At 43.9% G+C, this 15334-nt stretch overlaps 1 pseudogene; it reads right to left on the reverse strand.

The window, feature by feature from the left end:
• LOC119303753 overlaps positions 1-15016 on the reverse strand; it is a 19601-nt pseudogene extending 4585 nt beyond the window's left edge.
• Positions 15017-15334: the final 318 nt, after the last annotated feature.

Raw genomic sequence — 15334 nt, forward strand, 5'->3', positions numbered from 1 at the left:
GCGGGATCCAGCGGTGCGGCGGCGGTTTCGCGGGGCGGCGGGGTGGCCTGCTGGTGGCGGCGCTCCGGCGATCCTCATTCTGCGCGCGGCGGGGCGGCTGCGGTGCTCCCGTCTCGGGAGGGGGCGCGCGACCGATCTCTTGCCAGATCTGGCTTCGGGGGCCAGCTGGTGGCGCCTGGCTCCGGTGGTGCGTGCCCGGCGGCTCCGGCGTTTGGAGCTCACCGAGCGACGCGGGTAGGGCAGCGGCCGGGCGTGGTTGCTGCTCCGGCCGTGGGCGGCGGCATGGGTAGGTCTCGGTGGTGGCCTACCGGTGTCGTGGCGGCTTCACGGTGGCTCGATGGATCTGCCCGCGGCAACGGCCGGCTTATCCGGCGTCGGTTTGTCTGCGTTTGGGCCGTCTTGACCTTCACCCCGTCTCCTCGTCGCCTAGGCGTTTCTTCCATCAAAGGGCTGGTCCTTTCCCAGTTGCGGTCCACCGCTCGTCTCGCGCCCGATGCCGCAGGAGAGAGCTCGTCTCGCGCATGATGCAGCAAGACCGAGCTCGTCTCGCGCACGGTGCAGCAGGACTGACCTCGTCCCCCTCTCATTGCTGCAGGACCGAGCTTGTCTCGCGCTTGGGGCAGCAGGATGGGTTGGTGGATGCCAGTTTTGGCCGACCTATTGGGTCTCGACGCTGGGGGTTGCCCAGGGGCGCGAAAGGTGGGACCTTTCCGCTCGTCTCTTTCGTTGGGGTGCGGCGGGTCTCGGGTGAGGTGGTGTCGAGGTCTTGGATGCTGGGGCGGCGGCCCTGGTGGTGGTTGCGCGGTGCTCTTGGGCAGAGCACGTGCATTGGTGCTGCCTGGACACCATGGTCGTGTGGGCGGCGTGGTTGCCGGGGTGTGGCGTTCGGTGGCGGTGAATGTTGGCCGAGGTGAAAACCAGCTCTATCTTCGGACGGACCGGCGGCGGCGAAGATTGTTCCCTTCTTGAAGGCGACGTCGCGGCTCTCATTACCCGTCATGCGGCTCCGGGGGAAACTCTGATCCTTGGATAGGGCGGTGGCGGCGCTCCGGCGTCGTATCCTTCCTGAACGCGCCGCCTTGGAGCGCATGGTTCGTCATATGTAGCTTCATCTCTTCGGGGCGGTAGTGCTAGGAGTGGTGTTGCTGCGCTCAGCGCCTATGTATCCTGTCCCGGGTGTGTGTGTGTTGCGGTGGTGTGGCGTGTGGTTGTACTGGATGCTTATGGTTTGGTGCTTTATATATAAAGCGGGGCGAAAGCCTTTTTCGGTAATAAATATGAAGGGCTAAGCCATGGGTAAAAGTGTGCAACGATTCTTGAGCATTTAGGAACACATACCTAAAATTGGGTTCTGCCCGCGAAACAGAATACTTCATGGGATCATCACATGTTGTGACAATCTTAACATTCATCTCCTCCATGACATACTATACATTGAAAAATAGATAAAATATCAACACTTGAGATATAACGAAACTAATTAGGAAGTACTAAAGCACAACTAATTAATCTACTTGCTCAATAGATACGACTATATACAAGCACTACACATATAAATATGCAAATTCTTGATAAATATTAAATAATGATCTCAAGCAGACAGATCGACAGTAACAATGAATTATTGACATAAAGGAAGAGAATATTTACAAATAATTATAGAAGGTAGTTGCATAATTTCAGAATGGCAAGATTTACGGGCACATAATAAGTTTGGCCTTTTAAACAAAACCTCTTTTAGCTTTCCACCAATGTCTTCCAGAAATTCATTGTCAGGATGAAAGACCACCATCTCCCTGAAATTCAACTTAATTAACCCATTTGCAGAGTTGAATGACAGCAATGATACTAATGAACACATCCGTTTTTATAGGTCTAATGAGAAAAAAGAGTTACAACAAATATATTTATACTATTCTTCAAGCAGGATAAACACAGGGAATGCAAAAGCAAAATAAAAACCAAGCAAATATGTTACAGCACAACTACAACCAAAAAAGGTTCATTCAACTTAATGGCTGTAAAGACAAAAAAACAAAAACGAAAGTCTCCTTGAAGTTGTCACTTGCCTTTCTACTGCATTTATATTTAGAGAAATACAAATCATATAATACGATGTCAACAACTTTAACTAAATGTCCCTACATAAAAATAATATTACAGAAAATAAGATCATACAAGCAGGGTACGGACATACTTAAGTGGCGTTTTGAGAGCTTTGTTGCGCCGTTCTCGAATATTGCGAGCAAGATCAATGATGGTCATCATCCTGCTTACACTCTGCTCAACACGCCCATCTCTCTGATCATGTGTGGAAACAAAGCATAACATGGAGTTACATGCAATTTCAATGGAACAAAAAATAGTATATACTATTTTTGATATAAAAAGTTACCTCCCCAGTTGTCGATGGGAAACTACAAAAATGAATGCTCTGCTCTGATTTACTTGAAACCTTTCGCAGATTTTGATAAAGAACCTCAGTAAAGAAAGGTGTAAATGGAGCCATCGCCACACAAGTTGTTACAAGTGCCTAAAATGCAGGTTAACATGCCTTAGAGAATTGTAGAGAGAACCACCAAGAAGGTATAGCTAATTTCCTTATCAAAATTAAGAGGACACTAGGAATAAAATCATCACCTAAACTAACCTAGTAACGGAAAGGTGTATGTAAAAAATGCTAAAACAGAAAGTCATGATACGGTCATACAAGGTGGAAAGAGATGCAGATGCCACCTTAAGATTTTCTGATACAGGAATATTTCATATATCACTAGAAGATAACATAAAATCATCAATCCATAGACAATTTGCAACATTACTATCTCCTAGACTAAGTTTGAAATTGTGCTTCACCGGATATATTTATATATACTTACATGGTAGAGAGTTGAAAGTGAAACTTTACAGTCTTCTTCTCCAGTGCGTCCTTTTAGCCGTTTGCGGTTGAAACGCACGTATATAATAGTAAGATTGTCAATGTATTTTACCAAATATGGCACAACCTGCAAAGGTAGGCAAGCGAACAAATTACCTAAGTGACCATCACATATAATGCATATATGTCCATGAAACTAATATTGAAATATAATCTGTTGAGCAGTCAACCGTGTAAAGCCGATAGGCATCCATCTCCTGCCGAACAAAGCTGGCCAGACTTTCAGTTGCGGACTTTATCCAGTGATCTAACACATTGGATGATTTCAGAAGTGAAGTTTGATCAATCGGAGAAAATGCTCCGAGGCCCTCAACCTCAAATCTCTTTGCATTTTGGACAAGAAATCTATATGCATTATACCATGGGAGGAAAACATATTTCACCTGGTCAATTTAAAACATGTGAAATTGGGTGAATACACTTTTATCAAGGAAAGAACATAACTGAAGCATTTGGCTATTGATGTGTATTACACACAGACCATTAGCATTGTTAATATACTAACTGACAATGTAAATCTATATACAGTACAAGAGGACTGAACAGGACACACCCAAACCCTAGACACTAGGAAGTGACCATAATCAAATTTGACCATAATACCGTTTAACAAGCATAACCACATCGTATAACGGAGCCTGAAGAATTGAAGAAAGACACGTACAACACCAAAAACACCACTCCTTCTGAATCGTAGAGACTCTGCGCGTACAACTGGCGAATTTACCAAATACAGCCTCAACGCATCCTACAAAGAAGAGAAACAACAACTTAATTATGAATTCTAACTCGGAATAATAAGGCGAACACAATTCACAAACCTTGCTAAGTCGAAATGCATGTATATGCAGACCAAACAATATTACAGTGTGTAGACTAAAGCATCAATCATATAATGTAAAAATGAGTAAAAGCCATCGACTTCCGAAGAAATACCACATACTGCTCCGTATTCATCAATGACTTCTGTTGGAGCAGGGTAATTCTTTTTACTCTTGCTCATTTTCTTACCATCCTCGGCCAAGACAAGACCATTGCAAATAAAATTCTTAAAAGCAGGCTTCCCAAACAATGATGTTGATAACACCATCAAAGTATAGAACCTGTAGGATGAAGTGGAATCATACAAGTGAGTTCCATATCAACATTAATGAATAGGCTTTTTTAGACCAATTAATGAATAGGCATGAAGTAGAGTAGTCAGATTGGACATTTTCAGTGCCATATACTCAAACACATTCTATACTGTTGAACTGGCATGGGCCTGGCCCATCTCCCTTGGCCCATAAGGCCCAGCCCATGTAGAAGACCTAGAAGAGGGGGAGGGCTGGTCGTTGTCTAAGGCAGAGTGCAAGCCACAACATAAGCTCCCTGTTTCTAAATGGTATCAGATGCCGGTGACGATGGGTCCTCACGGGAAGGCGGCAGAGTCCGGGGGGAATCAGCGGCGAAGGCGAGGTGGCGCCGTGCGGGCTGTGCGCGCGCGATGTGAGGCACGGCGAAGCTGCGCATGAGGTGCGGCTCGTCAGCTGCGCGGCAGAGGAAGAAGGTGAAGTGCGGCCGCTGCTTGTGTGGCTACGTGGCAGAGGGAGAAGGCAAGGTGCGGCTTCTGCTTGCTGCTGCGGCAGAGGAAGAAGGCGAGGTGCGGCTGCTCACCCTCGATCTGGAGCAAGACAAAAGTGCTGGTGGTCATCTGCACTGCTATGTATCTTTGGCTCTTTGCTGCTGCTACTGCTGAGGCTGCTGCTTCCTGAAGCTGTTCGTTGCTGCTGCTGATTGCATGGAAGAAGGTGGCAGTGTCTTCTGCTGCTAATCCTCCTGAGTCCTGAGGTTGGTTCTGTGCTGCTGCTGCTGCTGTGTGAAGGGCGACAGTTGCCGAGCATGCTGGAAGTGTAGCTGCTGCGTGCAGCTGCTTGCCAGGAGATGGGGACTTTGCTGCTGGGTGCAGCTGGTCGGGGGTTGCATCAATGACCACATGTTGCTGACGTCCAAGCAGCAGCCAAGATGGTTGATTCAAAATTCCTCACCGAGGCTCTCGAGAGATCACCCTATTTCTCACCTCCACGACGGAGGGCTCGAGGGCCATCGTTCCTCGACAGGAAGTGGTTCAGAAGATCGAGTTGTCGCCCACTATCATCAAGCTAGAGGGGGTTACCAAGTATCTGAGTTGGTCTCGGAGAGCAATGCTGGCAAACTTGAGGGGATTACCAACTATCTGAGTTGGTCTCGGAGGGCAATGCGGGCTGTGGAGCAGAAGGAGCTTGGTGGGTACTTGTTGGGTATTATTGTTGAAGAACCAAGAGACAAAACTAGTGCAGAGGGAAAGAGGTAGAAGGTCATCAACTCTTTGCTTATTGGGTGGTTGTTGAACTCGATGGTGCCCTCCATTGGACGCTCTGTCGAGGGCCTATCCACATCTGCTGAGATATGGAAGACTCTATCCACCCAATACTCAAGTAAGGGCAATGTCATGCGCATTGCTCAGATTGATTGGAAGATTAGTCAGCTGTGCCAAGGTGACATGTCAGTGATGGCATATGTGACAGAGCTGCATGCACTATGGGCAGACCAGGATTACTGTGATCCTCTAGAACTCTATGACACAGCTTGCATCGAGTTAGGTCAAAAGTGGATCGCACGCAGGCATGTGCTGAAACTTTTGGAGGGGCTCAAAGGTTATTTTGATGCCAGGAAGGCATCCTTGCTGCAACAAACTTTCCTGCCTGCTATTGATGAGGCTATTGCAGCCATAACTCAGGAGGACGTGTGGCTATCTCTTGAGAAGGCAGACGTAAAGGCTGTGCCGACTCTGAGTTTGACGATATTGAACATAGGGAGTGGAGAGAGACCAGGGACTGTTTTACTTGTGGGGAGAAAGGTCAGCTGAAGTGGAACTGTCCAAATCGTGGTAGAGGCAGGGGATATAACAGCGGAGGAAGTGGCAGGACTCCTAGAGGTAGAGGTAGAAGCAAGCGATGTTGGCGTGTGTTGCGACTATGGAGGACAAGGAGAAGCAAGCGATGAACCATCATTGTAGGATAGGGCATGCATGTAGAATATTTCTGGATGTCATGTGTGCAATAGGCAAGGGCAAGGGCAAGTTAATATGTGAATACTTGAGAATATGCTAAACACACAAGAGCCTCATATGTGAGTAACGGTCTTATGAGCATATCTCCTATTATGCTTATTCATTCAGATGTGTGGACTTGCCCAATGGTGTCAGTGAATGAAATGAAGTGTTTAGTTACCTTTATCGACTGCTATTCTCGTATGACATGGATTTATTTGATGCGTCACATGGACGAGTTGTTTAGTTGTTTCCAAAAATTTCCATGCCTTTGTGAAGTGTCAGTTTCAAGTGTAGGTGCAGGTCTTAAGGACTAGCAATGGCACTGAGTATGTGAACAACACCTTTGGAGCCTTCTTGTCTGACCAAGGTATTCTTCACCAAACTTCAAGTCTAGACACCCTCCCTCGAGATGGAGTGGCAGAAAGGAAGAACCGACATATTCTTGAGGTTGCTTGGTCATTGATGTATACAATGAATGTGCCCAAGTTCTTGTGGGAGTGAAGCAGCCACATACCTGATCAAACAGACACCTTCAAGGATACTAGGCATGAAATCTCCGTGCGAGTTGTTGTTTGGAGAAACTAAGTTAGTTGTTCCCCCAAAGTTGTTAGGCAGTACCTATTTTGTTCAAGATCACTGACCATCTTTTGGGAAGCTAGATCCACGGGCAATGAAGTGTATTTTTCTGGGCTATTCTTCTAGTCAGCAGGGGTATAAATGTTGGTGTTCTTCTGAGAAACACAGGTCAGTATGGATGTCACCTTCAGGGAGTCTGAGTCATAGATCTAAGTCTGTTGTTTGCAGAGCTTGACCACCTACACTATGGAAAATGGTGAAGAGAGGAAGAAGGTTGTGTCTCATACTCAGGGTGATCCTATGGGCACTAACACTGATGATGATGTGCAGGCTCAGGTCCAGCCAATAGTGGGTACAATTCAGGTTGGTACCCTGACTGATGATGATGTGCAGGTTCAGGTCCAGCCAACATTGGGTATAATTCCGGTTGGTACTCTCACGGATGATGATGTGAACCTCAGGTCCAGCCAATAGTAGGTACTATTCAGATTGTACTCTCCAGGTTCCTGTTCAGGATCGGCGTGTACTCATGACGGTAGCCACAAGTGCAGGGATGTAACAAGGCAGTGATGCAAGCTTATTTGTCACAGTTGAACTGCCTATAGCGTTGCGAAAGGGGACACATGAAGCAACAAAGAAGGGTGAAGTCTCTACAAACTGTTTCTTAAGACCATGACATTGGAAATTTAAATGAGGAGCTACCATCATAAGTAGCCGGAACTACGTACATTTTTTGCTCAATACAACCTAAAATATGATGATGAGAATGTACGAGCATATTTAAGAAATGAGAAACAATATCACTGTCAAAAATTCTGTAAGATGCTGAAGGAAGTATAACGAACCATCCACGTGTTTGGTCCGAGCCCTCTGCCACGAAGTCTCCAGGAAAATTATTCTCAAATAGTTCACGGTTCTCAAATGGATAATGAATGTAGGCATATGGCATGGAGCCACTCTCAAACCAGCAGTCGAAAACCTGAAGACACCACAATAATTGCTGAGTGAGAACAGATTTTAAGATGAAGAGAACACTACAAATATTCACCTCCATGACAGTTGACAAGTCAGATGTTCACAAACATAATCTTAACACAGATAAGACCGGAACTATACATTCAGAAGTAGGGCTTACAACATGAGGCAATTTGGTAGGACATTTAGCCATCTGTAACACCCTACTTTCTACTGATATTAAATCCTCAAAGGAAACTGTGCTACTAGCAAGTAACAATCACTTGAGCAAAAGGAAGGTGATATATTGCCATGATAATTTACGCAACAATAAGACCAAATGGGCTGCATAAGGGTCATTCACAGACATTTAAAGGAGATTACTTCACCAATCCTTAAAAGGTAACTCAAAGATTTGGTTGATATAGATTGATTTTGTTTCAAAACACAATCCAGATATATTGCTAAGACCGAAATTGCAGGATTACACTCATATTACAGACAACACAGTGATTAATTTGCATTTCATAGATGACCTCAGACATATTCCCTACAGAACACCATGGATACCTATTCCTAATCCTCTGTTCTCCTACACCTCTTGATTATACATAAGCAAGGAGCACAACAAAAATTTCTATTAGAAGCTATAGATTAAAACACGATGGAAAGGTATGCAGTCGAAGTTATTGAAAAATGTGCTTGGGACATCCACATGAATTTTACATAAGATACAAGAAATGTAATCCCTAATGGTGGGTCTAAAAGCAACTTACATCTTCAACCCGTTTGAGCACCCCATACTCTGGTCCTCTGCTAGACGGAATCGTAATATCATCAACATAATGTCGGTGAAGATCGCTAACCTGATCACAGAAATTTTGAAAAATTAAAAGATATAACCCCGGGGTTTGGTACCAGGATGTCTAACGATAATAAGCTTCCACTGATATGGATATGCATTGTGTACCAAAAAGACAGAAAACAAATGAATACCCAAGCAACAGTTAGTAACACAAACATATAAAGATTTCTACTGTTTTTCAACAAAAATACCACAGAATCACAAGAATATGCATGCATCAACCGCAGATAACATTAAAAAATGGAATATATATTGCACAGAGGATATTAACCTTGACACCAGATAATTTTTCAAGTTTTTCAATGGAATTCATAACTACAATTTCTTCACCATCTTGGCTGATCCATACTGGAAGTGGAGTACCCCAGAATCTACTTCTGCTAACAGCCCAGTCCCTGGCACCTTCTAGCCAGTTATGGAATCTCTTTTCCTGCATGAATTGATTGTCAACAAAGGAATAAGTAAAATATACGTTACAACATCATTCTTCATCTGCATATTGGTGTCTGCCCTTTAGACTATCCAAGAAGTTTCATTAAATTCGATTAGGGAAACAGGAGATGGGAACCAGAATGGAGATAACAAAATAATATGTCCTTCATGGCAAAGCCAAGCTGATATAACAAAAGTCTTATGGTTTTTCTAGTTACCAGTCCATTCATTAGATTTATGAAGTTGTTATTAGGTAATTGGAAGGGCCAAAGACAATTCAATGGGGCGGTACCCTCGTGAAGATGCCCCTCATAGATGCCCGATCATGATATCACGGACCTTGAAAAAGAATCGGGTGGCTAGAAGTGGCATCTGCATATGAGTTATCCCCCCTTAAAAGTTTTTTTCCTGAAAGCATTATATCAGGGATACAAACCTTGACATAATCTGGAACCCAGTAGATCTCCTTGTTGCACTCCAGCAACTGATCCCTTATCTTTTCAACCTTAATGAACCTACAGAAAGACTCTTTCAGGAATATGTTCCTTAACCAAAAAAAGTAGTGCTATAAGAAAACTGCATTAGACATAAAAGGCAGGAACCCAGCCAGCAAAAATGAACCCAAAAGGTTCAACAGCAATCTTTGTTATGCTTATGTATGTATGGAACGATAGCATGATGCAGTCAGTTTTGTATAAGAGGAGATATAATATGGACTGGAGTGTCAATTGTACTTATTAGAACTAGGAATGACCAACACATTAGTACTAACTTATTAAAACAAGCAGCACGTAAAAACATCAAGCATCAACACATCGACGGAATATATTCACACAGCAATAGCAGAAGATGTTTACCAGCTTGGAACAGCCCGGTAAATGAGAGGAGTCTCTGAGCGCCAACAATATGGATAAGAGTGTTCAATGCTCCCTTTACTAACAAGCCTTCCTTTATCCTGTGAATGCAGTTTATCATTCTCTAAATGCATTCCTCGTGACAATGAAAACTATCCAACTTATGGGGTGGCCGTCTTAAAAAATACTCTCTCTGTTCCAAAATACTTGTCGTGGTTTTAGTTATCAAATTATCCATGATATAATCGAATATAACAAAGCAGAATATTGTTAAGAAAGGAAAGGAAGGCATACGACCATTGTAGATAGCACACATTGGCACAGCTTAACAGTGTTCATGTACCCGGATAGGCAACACGGCAAGGCATCATAATGCACGGACAACTTCTAAGATTTTTCCCAGCAAATACTAACATACCAAAATCTATACACTGCATTGTTTTATCATACAAGTTATTATCAACTCAAAAACTAGTTGGTAGCAGTTGTTAAATAGCCTGAGCAAGCAACGAGATATAGAAGTGTTCTCTAAGTTAACAGGCCAATGAACACTGAAACAGAACTTGCCTTAACAGCACTGATGATATCATTGTCAACACTGATGATATCATTGTCAACACTGCTGATATCCTTGTCAACCTTTTTAACAGGTCGCCCTCTGAACTCAGATATCTTGTCAATAAAGCAACCATCATCATCAACAGCGACAACAAGGCCACTAGCCTGAAAGTGAGGAGCCATGAGGAAAAGAACAAGAAATGTATAGTCATGCTTGCATAAATGAACACAATTTCTGATGCATCACAGTGATCACAGTAAAAACACCAGTTAAAAGGCATAACTAGAGTAAGAGGCTCATAAAATTGAATAGTAGATCGTATTCGTCATCAAAATATAAACCGAGAAATAAAATAAGTGAGTCAGATGACACCATTGCATGGCATCAAATGTTTGAGAAAGAAAAAACATGTTCTAGGCCTTGACAAAAAGGCAGCATAATAGCTACTAAAAATATTCAAATAGTAAAATGAGGTATTCCAACCTCAATTATCCCGGCAGCAAGGCAAACACGATGGTCATCTTCACCGAAAGCAGGAGCACAATGGACCACACCGGTTCCACTATCATCAGTTACATAGTTATCTGCAATGACCCTAAAGGCAGTCTCCTGAAGCTCCAAGAAAAAATCAAACAAAGGAGTGTACCTGCAACCAGAGAAAACTAAGTATAAGTAAAAATATAAACAAAAACAGATACATGGTCCAAATATCAGTGGCTCTGACATTCTTGCAATTGCTCAAACAACTCTCAGCAATAGAGAATCAAGAGTAACCATTACTGAAAATATAATATCCACCCATCATAAAATAAATGGTGGACTAGCGATCGAACTAAACTCTCCAAATGAGAAGTTTTTCACACATTACACATAAACATCCAAAACTCAAGTGATGCGGATCATTTTAACTGTAGCAAAATATAACAGTAAAGTCTGATCAAACAAAAACATGGTTATAAATACTCTTCTACAAAGGAAAGACATAGTTAACAAAGAGATAAAAGAAAGCAGCTAGGTTTAAGGGAAACTGAGGGATAATGGGAATGTAATTTCCATATGTTGTGGATAACTGAGACCATGGACTACAAAAGAAATATAGGTTAATGAAAAAGAAGGGTACTCACTTTAGGCCTACTAAGGATGAACCAGGAATCTTTGCCAGTAACTCGTACGATTCAGTATCCAAACCGCCTTGAACAGCTTCAGTCATGCTTCCCTTAGAAGTTGCTTGCTTCTTTCCGGAAGCTTTGGCCTTAACTGGCAACTGCCCAAGCCTACTTTCAGCAACAATGTATACTGTTCCATTTGATTTGTCCTTAACCTGGAAATACAGTACATGTCCTCGAACAGAAGCATGAAACAGTTCACAGAGAAGGGCGTCAGCAATAGAATTTTCTTTTGACACTGACTTGAGGTGGGGTCTATAGATATGGTCATATGGGACAGAATAGAAAGCAGAATGACAAACATGCAACTCTTTTACAATCAAGGAGATCAAGTTATTATAGCAAAAAGAGATGAGTCGAAACAACAAGTCAACTAAGAAGGGTTAAATAGTTCATGCTTCTCCATACTGATACATGTGAAACAAAAAGAAAATGTGCAATTGCCGTTAAAGGATGGTGCATGCTTCTCCACACTCATATGATACATGTGGAAGTAGCCAGACATGGGAATCAATTTATTGGTGAGCAACTCATATCAGTTCCAGGAGATATTAACTAACAAGAGGACAATAAGACTTCTGCATTGTAAAGGCAGAATGTCGCAGAGAAAGAGAAAAAGGCGTAGCAACTGAGAAGCAAGATAAGGACCAAGCTGTTAATCTAACATGTACTACAAGACTACAACATAATGTCTGAGAAGTCCTTGCCAAATAAAACATAATAATACTAAGAAGCTGACTGACGGGCTCATAAGCTTGCATTATGCATTACTTTGGGTGAACGCGCCAATTTAGACAATTGTCAGAGTTTGCCAGATTCATCGATATATTCACTGGGTATTCAGTATTCTTCATTTAAATTTTCAGTATAGCTCCTTGTGAAATCAAGTTCTCGAGTATAAACTACTTGTAACAGGAAAAAGACTCAATAATAGATTATAGCATTAGAAAATGAGAAGATAACCCAGGAAAAGAGAGGAGCACTAACCTTGGCATACACAAGATTGGCATTGACACATAATGCTAGATTGCTTGGGAGAGTCCAGGGAGTTGTGGTCCATGCGACAAGAGATGCATTGTCCACATCACCGGCAATAGGGAAAGACACCATGACTGCTGGATCTGAAACAGTCTGACACCATCACAAAGTCAGTTAACAAAAAGTTCAGCAACAGGTTATGAGCTAGAACAAAAACAAAGCCAATAACCTACCCTATAGTCCAGCCCGGCCTCAAAGTTTGACAATGCAGTCCTGCAGCCTGTGCTGTAAGGCATCACCTGGAACAAAAGTAAGATTCAACATTTTGACTTTCAGGAGATTCCTTGCACTACATTAAACAAGAAAGGAACAATGGTTGTCTCCTCATAAACAGAACAGGTAGAGATCCCTGATAAACAGAGCAGGCAGAGATCCCTCATAAACAGAACACTGGCATGTCTTATTCTATTTCTCTTATGGAAACAAGTGTGAAGCAACTGCACACACAAATAAGACTTGCTATACACAAGAGAAAAATTCAATGCAGCAGCAACATCAGAATCAGTACATAATTTGGTACATGATGTGACACCCATCAGCACTCCCGACCCCGCACAAGAAATGGAACATCCTCTTGACAGAAATAACAGATAAGGATAATAAGAAGGATCCTCTTGACGGAAGCAACAGATAAAGATAAGTCTCCACAACCGACGATGTTTAAGGATACATTCCGTGCATGACAGTTAAGATGCAGGGTATGTTTGGTTTAAGCCCCAACTTGCCCCAACATGAAACTGCTACAGCCGGAAGCTGTTTCTCATGCAGAGTTAGTACCATGCTGCATGCACCTGCTATTCAGGGTGAGAACCCCCAATTGTTTACAGGCCAAACAATCAAAACACCCGAGCATGCACTGGATAACTATAGAAAAGGAATAGTACATGGGATCCATTGAGAATCAGGTGGTAAAGTCACGCTGCCAATTTATTGGCGGAGCTTTCCCACGCTCGCCAGCGCGTTGGCGAGATTTGGGCGTGCGGCAGGTGTGCTACGCGCGCCAATTTTTTGGCACCAGTCCAAACAACTGCCAAATTCCATGGGTAAGCCAATTTTTTTGGTTTAGTCAGCTTTGGTGGTACCAAAAGCACCCGCAGTCCCAGCTATGTGCAACTCCATGTCGTCACAACAGAATTAACTAAGTATAAAGAGCCATCTAGAGCATAATTTCTAGACATTGCCAAATACTTTCGCTGAGACATAACAGATATAGCAATGCAGGACAAATTGAACAGATACAAAACTCTAGTTCTGAACTACACAGTGTTGCCATCCCCCTGAAGCCTAATCTTGTCCAAATTCACAATGCAAGCTCAGAATTCGGCACTATAATAAAGAGTCTTTTAGAGCACCATTTCTAGACATTGCCAAATCTTTTTGCTGAGACATAAACAGATATAGCAATGTAATAGTACAAACTGAACAATAACACTGGTGTTTCATTTTCACTTCACGTTCTAGTCCCGAAGTTCTGAACTACACAATGCTGTCAGTCTCCCTGAAGCTTAAAATCTTGTCCAAATTCACAATGCAGGCTCAGAATTCGGACATATATTGTAAAGTGCAAAGCACAGTCCTAAACATATGAACCAGGCGAGCTTAACTAAGATTGGAAATCTGACCTTGAAGCCCTTGTACACGAGGTCCTTGTGCCAGAGCTGCGCGAAGACCCACCAGACGCTCTCCATGAAGTTGATGTCCATCGTCTTGTAGCCAGCCTTGAAAACAATCCACCTCCCCACGCGCGTGACGACGGCCTCCCACTCGGCGACATACTTTGTGACGATGCCGCGGCAGGCCTCGTTGTACACACCGATGCCCTTGTCGAGCACATCCTGCCGGGTCTTGATCTCGAGGAGCTTGTCGGTCTCGTGCTCGACAGGGAGGCCGTGTGTCAGGCTACAAGTCCTCTGCTTTCCCCTGTTCCTGCGTGCCTGAAATACTGATAGCCGTTGATCCTCCATCGGACGATCCTGAGGCAACCCAACGTCGCTGTTCACTTTCCGAAAAGTGCTTTTACCTTTCTGTTGTTTCTTTTTCCTTCAGTTAGCGTGTAATGGTTATAAAGCCACCCATTCCCTTCTCTTCTGGACATGTTATTGTAATAGGGTTGATCCCATCAAGCCGCCTGTGGCGTGCAAACTACTTTCCCCTCTTGCTCAAGCAATATAAACCCTAGTTCGTCCTAATTTTCCCCCTGAAATTGTGATAAGTTGGTGTTTAAATTCAGTGAATCACTGTCTGGTTCCTGACACCGTGGCAGTCCCAGCCGAAGCGGCGCGCGACGTGGCGTCCCCGCATCGCCTGGTGCCGGGTGACCACGTCCTTGATGGTGCCCGCGAGGATGTGGCCGTAGTGCGGGAGCCCTGTGGCGAAGGGGGGGCCGTCGTAGAAGACGAACTCCTCGCCGCCCTCCGTGCGACGGAGCTGCTCGTGGAAGGCGTCGAGCTCGGACCAGAGGCGGAGCACGCGCTCCTCCTCCGCCGGGAAGGAGAAGTCCTTCCCCTCGCAGACGTCCTCCATGGCTGATGGATAACCCTCCTCCCTCCTCGTCGGCGGCGGGAACGACGACGATGGCTTAGGGTTTTGTCAGGAGCTCTGAAACTCTGAAGAATTTAACACTTGCGTTTGGTTGCCAGGCCCAGCCAGGCCCGGTATGATATTTTTAGCCCGTTTGGTCGCCTGGTGCGTTGCAAAATTGGCCCGCATGAAATTTTCATTTCTGACTCGGCATCTAGATGAATGTTTTTTTAATACAGTACAAACGCAAGCGTTAAAAAACCGTTTAAATCGACTTTAGCGAGCCAGACTGGATCGAGCCACAATGGAGGGTATATGGTGGACACGGGAGGATGTCAGCTAATGTACACCATGTACTC

The sequence above is a fragment of the Triticum dicoccoides genome, chromosome 5A (genome assembly GCF_002162155.2).
Source record: "Triticum dicoccoides isolate Atlit2015 ecotype Zavitan chromosome 5A, WEW_v2.0, whole genome shotgun sequence".
In the NCBI taxonomy this organism is placed as follows: domain Eukaryota; kingdom Viridiplantae; phylum Streptophyta; class Magnoliopsida; order Poales; family Poaceae; genus Triticum; species Triticum dicoccoides.